Source organism: Pseudophryne corroboree, chromosome 4 (genome assembly GCF_028390025.1).
Source record: "Pseudophryne corroboree isolate aPseCor3 chromosome 4, aPseCor3.hap2, whole genome shotgun sequence".
NCBI lineage: Eukaryota > Metazoa > Chordata > Amphibia > Anura > Myobatrachidae > Pseudophryne > Pseudophryne corroboree.
Genome location: NC_086447.1, coordinates 736,552,974 through 736,565,162, shown reverse-complemented (window position 1 = coordinate 736,565,162; position 12,189 = coordinate 736,552,974). Strand labels below are relative to the sequence as shown.

The 12,189-nt window shown below is 46.0% G+C and overlaps 1 protein-coding gene across 3 annotated transcripts in view; it reads left to right on the top strand.

Annotated features, from left to right (window-relative positions):
- The window catches only part of ANAPC1 (anaphase promoting complex subunit 1), a 365,074-nt gene that overhangs the window by 254,859 nt on the left and 98,026 nt on the right, over positions 1 to 12,189 (top strand). The gene's annotated exons all lie outside the window — the stretch shown is intronic.

Here is a 12,189-nt window from a genome sequence, read left to right as displayed (position 1 = left end):
ATAAAACATAAAATAACAATTGGCCTCAATCATAAAACTTCGTATGACCGGAAGTGACTCCCACAGCACTTCCGGTTCTGTGTTTCCGTGTTTATATCCTGATAAGAGATATGTCACAAAGTCAAATAAAAGTTTATTGCAGCGTTGGTGGTGTATGTGGAGAGAGCAATCGTAAAACTTCATAATAAGGATCCACTGACCTTTTCCGAGTAACTTCCGGTCCGTGGAATGCACAAGGATCGGTACCTGACTTCCTGTTTCGCGTCAATGGAACGCATTTGGTGCGCAAGATAGTAGAAAATATAGATAAGGGGAGGCTCTTCTACTCCAGTTCCTTGAAATGAAATAAAAACAATAAACGTCTGTGCAATAATGATGACATATTACATAAAGTGATGGATGATCGGACTTTATGATAAAAACACACAGTAAGATGCTCATACTTATCAATGGCTAGAAATTGAATAATATATTTTGGTAGAGGAGTTATGTTTTTCTTTGAAGTGACTTGAAAGCGAATGTGTCATCAATCCTTTTTTTATATTCAGCAGATGTTCACTTAATCGTGTTTTCAGTGCTCTACTTGTTTTCCCCACATAAATCTTGTGACAACTACATTCTATGAGGTAGATGACAATAGTGGTATGACATGTCATAAACTTGTGGAGTTTATATGTGTTCCCATTCACATTGAAGTCTTCATATTTGGTTTTACTCATGTTAATTTCTCGACAGGCTTGGCATGTCCCACATCTGTAAAAATCCTTTGTTCCTGATAGGACTATGTTCTTGTGTAGGTAATGCACTTTTGGTGAATTTATTCTATAGATTGGAGGTTTTCCGATAGAAAAAAAAATTTGGGTTTTTCCGGGATGGCCTCTTTTAGTATCTGATCTTTCAACAACATTGAAGGGAAATGATCCCTTCAAATTTGCCTTCATTACTCAATACAGTAATCAACATAAGAAGATGGAACCCATTGTGAAAAAACGTCACCTGTTGTTGAAATATACGTTATGGTAAGAACTTACCGTTGATAACGGTATTTCTCCTGAGTCCACAGGTTCCACAGGATAACACTGGGATATGATGAAGCGACAGCGGATTGGCACCAATCGGTCAAAGCTTTTCGGTCTCCCAGCATGCAACGGGCCAGTCCATATATCTCCGCCTTCTGGCTCAGGCAAATCAGTTGTATTCCCAAAGCTCAAGGCAGGAGCATCATAGATAGCCCTAATCAGGAGAGAAGAACACACATGCACACCCTTCCGCACAAGAAGGAAGAGGTTAGTGAGTCAAAGGATCCTCAAATCAGATGTGTCAGGGTGGGATCCCTGTGGAACCTGTGGACTATACCTTTATCAATGGTAAGTTCTTAACATAACGTATATTTCTCCGGCAGGGTCCACAGGTTATCCACAGGATAACATTGGGATTTCCCAAAGCAATTTAGTGGTGGGGACGCTCCTGATTGGACAGGAGAATGCTTCGCCTGAATTCAGCGTCGTGAGAGGCAAAGGTATTCATGGCATAATGTCTAATGAATGTGTTAATGGAAGACCATGTGGCTGCCTTACATATCTGTTCTGCTGAAGCACAACGTTGTGCTGCCCATGATGGACCTATCTTAAAAGTAGAGTGAGCAGAGACATTAGCCGGAACAGGGAGATCAGCTTGAGAATATGCTTCTGAAATAGCCATCCAAAGCCACCTTGCCAGTGTCTGCTTATCAGCAGGCCATCCTCTCTTGTGAAATCTGTAGAGAATGAAGAGAGAATCTGCCTTTCTGATGGCACTGGTACGATCTACGTAGATCCTTATGGCACAGACCATGTCTAGCGATGCATCTCCCGCAGAAAGCTGGGACTACAATTTCTTCGTTAAGGTGGAATTTAGACACCACCTTAGGAAGATACCTAGATCTAGTTCTGAGAACTGCTTTATCTGGATAAAAAATCAGAAATAGGGAGCGATATGACAATGCCCCTAAATCTGACACTCTTCTAGCTGACGCCATGACCAGTAGAAAGAGCACTTTAGCTGTCAACCATTTAATATCCACTTTATTAAGTGGTTCAAATGGGGCAACTTGAAGGGCCTTTAGGACTAAATTTAAGTCCCAAAGCACTGTAGGAGGAACAAAGGAGGTTGAATGCGCAGCATTCCCTGGAAAAAAGTATGCACATCCTGTAACTTGGCAATTTTCTTTTGGAACCATACAGTCAATGCTGACATTTGCACTCTCAAGGAAGCCACCTTCAAACCTTTATCCATTCCTGCCTGAAGGAATGCTAAGACCCTGGAAACTCTGAAAGACTATGGGGCCATTTTCCGTTCACTGCACCAATGAATATAGGTTTGCCATAGGTGATAAATGCGAGCTGAGGAAGGTTTCCTTGCTCTGAGCATTGTTTGAATTACCTGTTGCGAGAATCCTCTTGACTTCAGGATAGAGGTCTCAAGAGCCACGCCGTCAAAGACAGTCGATCCAGATGTCTGTGATAACAAGGACCCTGCATCAGTAGATCTGGACGTTGAGGGAGCAGGAGTGGAGCATCCATCAACATTCTCTACAGATCTGTGTCTTTTGGGCCAAGCCGGAGCGGTTAGTATCATGGAATTCCTTTCTTGCTTTATCTTTCTCACCACCCTGGGTAATAGTGGGATTGAAGTAAACACATAGGCCAGATAAAAGTCCCATCTCACCGATACGGCATCCACAAAGATCGCTCTGGGATCCTTTGGTCTTGACCCGTATGCGAGCACTTTGTTGTTCTGATAAGACGCCATTAGATCTATCTCTGGCAACCCCCACTTGTCTACTAAAGTCTGGAAGACCTCCGGGTGTAGAGCCCATTCGCTTGCCTGAATGGCGTGTTGACTGAGAAAATCCGCTTCCCAGTTTAGGACTCCCAGAACTAACACTGCGTACAAGGCTGGATGATGAAGTTCTGCCCACTTTAGTGTGTGACTTAGCTCCATCATCGCTTTTCGGCTGTGAGTTCCTACCTGATGGTTGAGGTACGTTACTGCCATCACATTGTCCGAGCGGATCTGAACTGGTTTTCCCTGAAGAATGTCCTTTACCTGAATCAGTGCCATGTATATGGCCTGAAGTTCCAATATATTTATTGGCAGGCAACCTTCTTCCTTGGTCCATTGCTACTGGAAACAACTCCTTCCTGACACTGCTCCCCAGCCCTGGAGACTGGCATCCGATGTCAGAATTTCCCAATCTGATATCCAAAAGGGTCCCCCCTCTTCCAGATGGGATGCCTGTAGCCACCAGGCTAATGACCTTCTTACTTCCATCGTAAGAACTATAGTCTGCGTTTTTATCGTCTGATGCAACCCATACCATTTGGCAAGGATCAGATGCTGCAGAGGCCTCGAGTGGAACTGTGCATACTCCACCATGTTGAATGTTGACACCATCAATCCCATCACGCATTGCTACGTGAATGGATACCTTTTGACTGTGTAGCAACTCCTGAATCCTTGACTGAACCTTGGATATCTTGTTCAGAGGTAAAATTACTCTCTGAAGGCTTGAAACCAGTACAACCCCCAAGTGAGTCATCCGCTGTGACAGAACCAGAGACGATTTTGCCCAATTTATGAGCCACCCGTGCCTTTGCAGATACGTTATTGTCTGTTGCAGATGACATAGCAGCAATTCCTGCGACTGTATTAGGATTAAAAGATCGTCGAGGTATGGAAAAATTCTTATCCCCTGCTGGCGGAGCTAAGCTGCCATTACCACCATAATCTTGGTAAATACTCTGGGGGCTGTGGCTAACCCAAAAGGTAGGGCCTGGAACTGAAAATGCTGTTGGAGGATAGCGAACCTGAGATAACTTGATGGGACAGTGCAATAGGAACATGTAGGTAAGCATCCTCGATATCAAAGGATACCATATAATCCCCTGATTCCATGGCCAAAATGATGGAACGTAAAGTCTCCATATGAAACCGAGGTACCCAAATGAATTTGTTCAGCACTTTGAGATTGAGAATGTTCTGGAATGACCCATTTGGTTTCTGAACTAGAAACAGGTTTGAGTAAAAACTCTGTCCTCGTTGTGCAGGAGGAACTGGAATGACTACTCCTGACTGAAGCAATTCCTGAACTGCCTCTTGCAAAGCTCTGGCCTTCGTCTCTACCCGAGACGGGCTGGTATAAAAAAAACCTCTGAGGCGGGTGCTTTTTGAAGGCAAAAGCATAACATAAAGATACCACTTCCTGCACCCAGGCATCTGTTGTAGACTGCTGCCAGATCTGTGCAAACTGAAGTCGGCCCCCCACCCTGGGATCCTCCAGGTGGAGGCCCGCACCATCAGGCTGATGGCTTATCATATGTTTTTCCAACCGGTCCTCTGGTAGCCCAATGCTTTTTAGTCTTACAAGACTTGTTGTATTGGGATTGCCTGCCATTACTTTTTCCTTTAGCTTTTCCTTGAGACCAAAAGGGCCGAAACGCTGGAACTTTAGGTTTGAAATTGTATGTGGAAGGAAACTTTACCTTCTTGGAGTCTGCTTCTGACAAAATATCTGTCACTTCTTTACCAAAAAGAATATCTCCAGAAAAAGGCAAAGATTCCAAAACCTTCTTAGATTCTAAATCCGCTTTCCACGTACGTAGCCAAACTGCTCTGTGAGCAGCTATTGTTGAAGCTGATGCCCTGGAGGCAATAGTACCCATATCCAATGCTGCTTCTTCCAAGAACATTGCAGCCTGTTTTGTATGTGCTACAGTATATGGGATTTTTTTCTCTCTGGATGCTATTGAAAAATCCCCCTCCAATGCCTCAACCCAGGCAGCCACTGCCATCCAAGCTGAAGCCATGGCTGGCCTTATGACTGCCCCAGACAGGGAAAAAATGTTTTTTTTTTTAAACCCATCCACTCTCCTATCCGTGACATCATTTTAGTGATGTTGAAGGCAAATGTAATGTAGATTTTCGCACTAATCGAATCACATGCGTATCTACCTTAGGGGCCACCTCCCTATTTAAACAATCCCCAGCTGGAAGAGGATAGTTGGAATTCCTTTTCCCAGGAATTCTAACCTTATTGGGCGTAGCCCAAGCCTCTTCCATGATATCAGTCAGCTGATCTGACCCAGGAAACTCAGTCTTAACTGTTTTGGGACATTTAAACACAGGTGCCTTGGTTTTTAACAAAGGCTCTGTTGAATTCTCTAAGGATAGAATGGCTTTTATTGCTTTAATTAACTCCGCTATATCCACTGAGCTGAGACCTTCCTCCTCCTCTTCATATGCCGAAGTTTATTGAGCTTTTATCTTCCCATGACTCCTCATCCGAAACGTGTAGCCTGTGAGGGTGAAGATTTACTTACCACTGGCTTATCAGCCTGTTTCTTTTGAGAGGAAGCAGGGATATATGGACGGGCCCGTTGCATGCTGGGAGGTCGAAAAGCTTTGACTGATTGGTGTAAATCCGCTGTCGCTTCATCATATCCCAATGTATCCTGTGGACCCTACCGGAGAAAGATCCAATACTAAAAGAGGCCATCCTGGAAAAACCCAATTTGTTTATCGGAAAGCCCCCAATCTAAAGAATAAATTCACCAAAAGTGCATTACCTACTCAAGAACATCGTCCTATCAAGAACAAAGGATTGTACAGATGTGGGACATGCCAAGCCTGTCGAGAAATTAACACGAGTAAAAAAAAAAATGAAGACTTTAATGTGAATGGGAACACATATAAACTCCACACGTTTATGACATGTCATACCACTAACGTCATCTACCTCATAGAATGTAGTTGTCACAAGATTTATGTGGGGAAAACAAGTAGAGCACTGAAAACACGATTAAGTGAATATCTGTGGAATATAAAAAAATGATTGCTGACACATTCGCTTTGAAATCACTTCAAAGAAAACATAACTCCTCTACCAAAAGATATTCTTCAATTTCTAGCCATTGATAATATAAAGAATACCTGGAAACACAATGAAGAAACTACAAGACTGGCTAAGAGTGAAATTAAATGGATAGATAAGTTGAAAAGCCTTGTACCAAAGGCACTTAATGCAGACTTTGAACTGAAGTGGTTCCCTAAGAATCCTATATAGGGGTATATGCAATTGTGGTCGAATTCCCGAAATTGTCGAATTTCGGGTCATTTTCGACCAAAAAAAAAAATTCCCCTATGCAATCCAGTGCTTTCCGACCAAAAAACGGACTTTCAAAATTCGACTTTTTGAAATTCGAATTTTTGCAAATTCGACTTTTCTGCAATGATACAAGTGCTGCAATTCGACCAAAGCATATTCAATTCAAGTTTTGAAATTCGACAGCAGTGCTTTTAGACAGCAAATTCGTCATTTTCAATCCGCCACACTTTGGAGGGTGAAAACAAATAAAAAAATTTTAAACATGTTTTTTTTGGTGTTTTTTTTTGGGGGAATAGCAGATCTATTTATATTAGAAGGGATTAGGTACTTTTTTTTTTTTTTTTTGGGAGGCACAAATATTATTTATATATTTTTTTAAAATATAATTTTTTTTTTATTTTTTTTTTTTTTATGCTGGAAGGGTAAAATCATAAAAAAAAATGGCGTGGGGTCCCCCCTCCAAAGCATAACCAGCCTCGGGCTCATTGAGCTGGTCCTGGTTCTAAAAATGCGGGGAAAAAATTGACAGGGGATCCCCCGTATTTTTAAAACCAGCACCGGGCTCTGCGCCTGGTGCTGGTGCCAAAAATACGGGGGACAAAGAGTAGGGGTCCCCCGTATTTTTAACACCAGCATCGGGCTCCACTAGCTGGACAGATAATGCCACAGCCGGGGGTCACTTTTATGCCGTGCCCTGCGGCCGTGGCATCAAATATCCAACTAGTCACCCCTGGCCGGGGTACCCTGGGGGAGTGGGGACCCCTTCAATCAAGGGGTCCCCCCCCCCCAGCCACCCAAGGGCCAGGGGTGAAGCCCGAGGCTGTCCCCCCCCATCCAATGGGCTGCGGATGGGGGGGCTGATAGCCTTTGTGATAATAAAAAGATATTGTTTTTTCCAATAGTACTACAAGTCCCAGCAAGCCTCCCCCGCAAGCTGGTACTTGGAGAACCACAAGTACCAGCATGCGGGAGAAAAACGGGCCCGCTGGTACCTGTAGTACTACTGGGAAAAAAATACCCAAATAAAAACAGGACACACACACCGTCGACAGTAAAACTTTATTTCATACGTCGACACACACATACTTACCTATGTTCACACGCCGACATCGGTCCTCTTCTCCATGTAGAATCCACGGATACCTGTAAAGAAAAGTTCAAAATACTCACCTCAACCATGGTCCAGAGATAAATCCACGGACTTGGCAAAATAAGAAAACGCAAATACCCGCACCAAAAACGGACTGAAAGGGGTCCCATGCTGACACATGGGACACCTTTCCACGAATGAGACCTGTCAGTGACAGCTGTCACTGACAGGTCTCTAAGCCAATCAGGAAGCGCAACTTCGTTGCGCTCACCTGATTGGCTGAGCGCTGTCTGCACTGTGACAGCGCATCGCACAGCTCCCTCCATTATATTCAATGGTGGGAACTTTGCGGGTAGCGGTGAGGTCACCCGCCGGTCAGCGGCTGACCGGCGGGTGACCCCACCGCTACCCGCAAAGTTCCCACCATTGAAAGTAATGGAGCGGCTTTGCGATGCGCTGTCACAGTACAGACAGCGGACAGCCAATCAGGTGAGCGCCACGGAAGTAGCGCTTCCTGATTGGCTGAAGGGACGTCAGTGACAGGAGTCACGTGATGTCCCGGCATTCGGGAGAAAGGGGTCTGATGTGAAAACATTGGACCCCTTTCTAGTCCGGTATGGATCGGTGTTCGGTTTGTTTTTTTTGCCAAGAACGTGGATTTACCTCTGGACGTGGATGTACCTCTGGACGCTGGAAGGTGAGTATAATTTTTTCACAGGTACCCTCGGATCGTCGGCGACCGTGGCAGTCGGCGTGTCAACATAGGTAAGTATGTGTGTGTCGGCAGTATGTAATAAAGTTGTACAAGTCACGGTGTCTGTGTCCTGTTTTTATTTGGGTATTTTTTTTCCAGTAGTACTACAGGTACCAGCGGGCCCGTTTTTCTCCCGCATGCTGGTACTTGTGGTTCTCCAAGTACCAGCTTGCGGGGGAGGCTTGCTGGGACTTGTAGTACTAATGGAAAAAACAATATCTTTTTATTATCACAAAGGCTATCAGCCCCCCCATCCGCAGCCCATTGGATGGGGGGGGACAGCCTCGGGCTTCACCCCTGGCCCTTGGGTGGCTGGGGGGGGGGACCCCTTGATTGAAGGGGTCCCCACTCCCCCAGGGTACCCCGGCCAGGGGTGACTAGTTGGATATTTGATGCCACGGCCGCAGGGCACGGCATAAAAGTGACCCCCGGCTGTGGCATTATCTGTCCAGCTAGTGGAGCCCGATGCTGGTGTTAAAAATACGGGGGACCCCTACTCTTTTTGTCCCCCGTATTTTTGGCACCAGCATCAGGCGCAGAGCCCGGTGCTGGTTTTAAAAATACGGGGGATCCCTGGCCAATTTTTCCCCTGCATTTTTAGAACCAGGACCAGCTCAAAGAGCCCGAGGCTGGTTATGCTTTGGAGGGGGGACCCCACGCCATTTTTTTTTCGGGTTTTTCACGTTTTTTCCCGTTTTTTAAAATCGCGGCAAAATCCGCCAAATCGGCCGATTTTCGCCCGCGATTCTGGCGAATACGTTTTTCATTGAATATGGTGAATCCCGGCAGGCACCTGCCGGGATTCACCTGGCGAATTTGGTCGAATTAAAAAACGGCGATAATTGCCGCGAATTCGACCGCAATTGCATATACCCCATAGTCCATCATTTTCTTTTTTCTGCTTTTCTATCACTACTAAAATATGAGCATTTTATTGTATGTTTTTATCATAAAGTCCGATCATACATCACTTTATGTAATATATCATTATTATTGCACAGTCGTTTGTTTTTATTTCATTTCAAGGAACTGGCGTAGAAGAGCCTTCCCTTATCTATATTTTCCGCTATCTTGTGCACCAAATGCGTTCCATTGACGCGAAACCGGAAGTCCGGGACTGGAAGTACTTGTGCTTTCCATCATGCGTTGCACGGACCGGAAGTTACTTGGAAAAAGATCCGTGGATCCTTATTCTGAAGTTTTTAAGATTGCTCTCTCCACATACACCACCAATGCTGCAATAAACTTTTATTTGATGTTGTGACATATCTCTTATCAGGATATAAACATGGAAACACAGAACCGGAAGTGCTGCCGGAGTCACTTCCAGTCATACAAATTTTTATGATTAAGGTCAATTGTTATTTATGTTTTAGCAACTAATGTTAAGTGTTTAGATAAATTGATACATTTAGCATGAATTATAAAAAAAAATTCTCTGACGTCCTAGTGGATGCTGGGTACTCCGTAAGGACCATGGGGAATAGACGGGCTCCGCAGGAGACTGGGCAATCTTTAAAGAAAGATTAGGTACTACATCTGGTGTGCACTGGCTCCTCCCTCTATGCCCCTCCTCCAGACCTCAGTTAGAATCTGTGCCCGGCCAGAGCTGGATGCACTTAGTGGGCTCTCCTGAGTTCACTAAAAAGAAAGTATTTGTTAGGTTTTTTATTTTCAGTGAGATCTGCTGGCAACAGACTCACTGCTACGTGGGACTTAGGGGAGAGAAGCAAACCTACCTGCTTGCAGCTAGCTTGTGCTTCTAAGGCTACTGGACACCATTAGCTCCAGAGGGATCGAACACAGGGCCCGACCTCGATCGTCCGTTCCCGGAGCTGCGCCGCCGTCCCCCTTGCAGAGCCAGAAGACGGAAGATTCCGGAGAAAATCGGCGGCTAAAGACTCCGGTCTTCAATAAGGTAGCGCACAGCACCGCAGCTGTGCGCCATTGCTCCCACAGGGGGGGGGGGGGGGCGCCCTGGGCTGCAATTAGTATACCATAAGTGGCAAAATGCACATAATACAGTTTTAAACTGTATATGTGCCTAATCCCCTGCCATAATTATTATTAAAAAAGCGGGAGAAGCCCGCCGCTGAAGGGGCGGGGCTATCTTCCTCAGCACAGCCAGCGCCATTTTTTCTTCACAGCTCCGCTGGAAGGACGCTCCCCAGGCTCTCCCCTGCAGTATACACTACGGAAAGGGTAAAAAAGAGAGGGGGGGGGCACATAAATTTAGACGCAAATTGTGATATAAGCAGCTATTGGGGGAAAATTCACTTTGTGTATAGTGTAAATCCCTCTGTTATATAGTGCTCTGGTGTGTGCTGGCATACTCTCTCTCTGTCTCCCCAAAGGACTTTGTGGGGTCCTGTCCTCAGTCAGAGCATTCCCTGTGTGTGTGTGCGGTGTGTCGGTACGGCTGTGTCGACATGTTTGATGAGGACGCTTACGTGGAGGCGGAGCAGGTGCCGATAAGTGTGATGTCGCCCCCGGCGGGGCCGACACCTGAGTTGATGGATATGTGGAAGGTATTAACCGACAGTGTCAACTCCTTACATAAAAGGTTCGATGACGCAGCTTTGGGACAGCCGGCATCTCAGCCCGCGCCTGCCCAGGCATCTCAGAGGACATCAGGGGCTCAAAAACGCCCGCTACCTCAGATGGCAGACACAGAGTCTGACTCCAGTGTCGACGAGGATGAGACAAATGTACAATCCACAAGGGCCATCCGATGCATGATTACGGCAATGAAAAATGTGTTGCACATTTCTGACATTAACCCGGTTACCACAAAAAAGGGTATTATGTTTGGGGAGAAAAAGCAGCCAGTGACTTTTCCCCCATCTGATGAGTTAAATGAATTGTGTGAAGAAGCGTGGGGTTCCCCAGATAAGAAACTAGTGATTTCTAAGCGGTTACTAATGGCGTACCCTTTCCCGCCAACGGATAGGTTACGCTGGGAGACATCCCCTAGGGTGGACAAGGCGCTCACACGCTTATCAAAAAAGGTGGCACTGCCGTCTCAGGATACGGCCGCCTTAAAGGAGCCTGCAGGAGGCTATCCTGAAGTCTGTGTATACACACTCGGGTACTATACTGAGACCTGCTATTGCTTCAGCATGGATGTGTAGTGCTGCAGCAGCATGGTCTGATTCCCTGTCTGATAACATTGATTCCCTTGACAGGGGCACTATTTTGCTAACCATAGAGCATATTAAAGACGTAGTCTTATATATGAGGGATGCACAGAGGGACATTTGCCGGCTGGCATCTAGAATTAATGCAATGTCCATTTCTGCCAGGAGAGTATTATGGACTCGGCAGTGGACAGGTGATGCTGATTCTAAAAGGCACATGGAGGTTTTGCCTTATAAGGGTGAGGAATTGTTTGGGGACGGTCTCTCTGACCTCGTATCCACAGCAACAGCTGGGAAGTCGACTTTTTTACCTCCGGTTCCCTCACAGCCTTAGAAAGCACCGTATTATCAAGTACAGTCCTTTCGGCCTCAGAAAGGCAAGCGGGTCAGAGGCGCGTCCTTTCTGCCCAGAGGCAGGGGTAGAGGGAAAAAGCTGCACCAGACAGCCAGTTCCCAGGAACAAAAATCCTCCCCTGCTTCCACTAAGTCCACCGCATGACGCTGGGGCTCCACAGGTGGAGCCAGGTGCGGTGGGAGCCCGTCTCCGGAACTTCAGCGACCAGTGGGTTCGCTCACAGGTGTATCTCTGGGTTCTACAAGTGGTATCTCAGGGATACAAGCTGGAGTTCGAGACGTCTCCCCCTCGCTGTTACCTCAAATCAGCCTTGCCAGCTACTCCCAAGGACAGGGAGGTAGTACTGGCGGCAATTCACAAGCTGTACCTCCAGCAGGTGATAATCAAAGTTCCCCTCCTTCAACAGGGACGGGGTTACTATTCCACAATGTTTGTGGTACCGAAACCAGACGGTTCGGTGAGACCCATTCTAAATTTGAAATCCTTGATCAAGTTCAAAATGGAATCGCTCAGGGCGGTTATTGCAAGCCTGGAAGAGGGGGATTATATGGTATCACTGGACATCAAGGATGCTTACCTACATGTCCCCATTTACCCACCTCACCAGGAGAACCTCCGATTTGTGGTACAGGACTGCCATTACCAATTCCAGACGTTGCCGTTTGGTCTGTCCACGGCACTGAGGGTATTTACCAAGGTAATGGCCGA